Here is a 1,903-nt window from a genome sequence, read left to right on the forward strand (position 1 = left end):
CTTCGTGAGAACTGATAGGGCATGTGACCTGATAACATCTTGATGAGAACATGTAACCAGGGCCTCACACTCTCAGGAAGAAAACTATCAGTTCTTGCCCCACGCAGGCACCCTAGCCTAGGAGCAGGTAGGTCAGGGGAATGGAAATGGTAGAGGAGGAAAAGGCTGGGTACCGAATATTGTCTCAGGATTAACTACAGCAGTGGAGTTTATAGCTTGTCCTACCAAGCCTTTATTATAAGTTCTCTATTTCTGTCTCTCTCTCGGAACTATGACAAATAATTTCCCTAAAAAAAAAAAATCAGTGAAAGGACAGACTGAACTTAACATGCAGTGTAAGTGAGTCTGAGATATGCAAGGCATAGCAAGGAAATGCCCACATCTCCTCAGCACACGGCTTCTGATGGTAATCCCCTGCAGCTCTGCCTGAGCATTGTCCAGAAGCATGGGCTGTATTTGCCATGCATGCTGGACAGACCCAGTGCCACAGAGTTAGCCCTGCCAGGAGCAGTCTCATCTGAGGCTGACAGAGAGGTAAGTAGTCCTCCCCTCCTCAGGTGGAATAAATCTGAAGCTTACTCTAGAAACTCCCAGAGCCCCTGCAACCCTGCCCTGGGACCGAGGCAAAGTTTCACACAGTGTCGTTATCACGACCTTCCTGCTTTCCTTTTCTGCCCTGCTTCTCTACTCCTCTGCCAGTACTTCTAAGGATCATCTCCCAATGAAGAGATTCTCATTTTTAAAAAGATTTTATTTATTTACTTATTTGAGAGAGAGAGAGAGTGAGAGCAAGCGGAGGGAGAAGGACAAACAGACTCCATGCTGAGTACGGAGCCCAACACCGAGTTTGATCTCACCTCCCTGAGATCATGACTCCAGCTAAAATCAAGAGTTGGTCTCTTAACTGAGTGACCAAGGCACCCCAGGGGATTTGCATTTTTGATTGAGCTTCAACTGCTAATAGTTCTTAAAACATCAGGTCATTCAGGCATTAATTTTCATTACCATGGAGTCTCTAATTCACTGCTTTTCTTTCTTAAACCTCCACTGAAATGTGGTGTCTAAAATATGCATGATAAGATTAGAACTGCCCTAATCCACCGCAGAAAATTGTTATTTACACAGTCTTCAAAATGAGTATCTATTGATTTATTGACTCCCTTACTCCCTCAACAAATATTTATTGAACAATGACTGTACTCCCAGCATTCAGCTAGACACTTCTCTGGATATACAAATAACTAAGTTGTGGTCTCAGATCTTTTATTTTTATTTTTTCAGCAAGCGGATCCTATAACCTTTAAAATAGCGAATGCTTTACAATTTTGCATGTCATGCCTCTGCAATTGCCATGCTAATCTTCCGTGTATCATTTAAATTTCAGTATATGTGCCGCCAAGGTGAGCCCCATGGTCTCAGATCTTAAGGTAGGAATTCAAATATGTAAACAGTTTACCATGTATCAAGAGAGAAGTCAAATGTCCAAACCAAGATATCTCTTTCAAGAAATCGGCTGTTTTTAAATGTAGAGACTGCAGCTCCAGTTGTGTTTGAGGAAATAGACTCTACGCGTCTACTCTTCTCTTCCTGAAACACCAGTTCTAGCCACACTAGACTATTTTGTTCAGCTAACACTTCCTTCTGTTGACAATATTCTTTGTTGACAATATTGTCTGTTGACAATATTCTTTGCCTATTCCGGCCTGGAAATCCTAACCTTCTTCATGGATTGGCCTAATGGCAGAGCCCTGCAGCCTTGTAGGTCTCTCTAAGTAACTCAAATCTCTTTCCACGTTTGCTTAGCTCTTGTCACAGGCTGTATGATAGTGATACAGTCACTGTTATTTATAGAATACACACCATGGGTAGTCACTGATATGTAAGCCTTTCTTTATTATGTCAT

General features: G+C 42.2%; 1 non-coding gene across 1 annotated transcript; it reads right to left on the reverse strand.

The window, feature by feature from the left end:
- Nucleotides 1–1,301: 1,301 nt before the first annotated feature.
- LOC122914828 lies at nucleotides 1,302–1,408 on the reverse strand. The gene has a single exon (XR_006385899.1). It is a non-coding gene; the product is annotated as a U6 spliceosomal RNA (small nuclear RNA).
- Between the last annotated feature and the right edge of the window lie 495 nt (nucleotides 1,409–1,903).

This window comes from Neovison vison, chromosome 7, assembly GCF_020171115.1.
Source record: "Neovison vison isolate M4711 chromosome 7, ASM_NN_V1, whole genome shotgun sequence".
NCBI lineage: Eukaryota > Metazoa > Chordata > Mammalia > Carnivora > Mustelidae > Neogale > Neogale vison.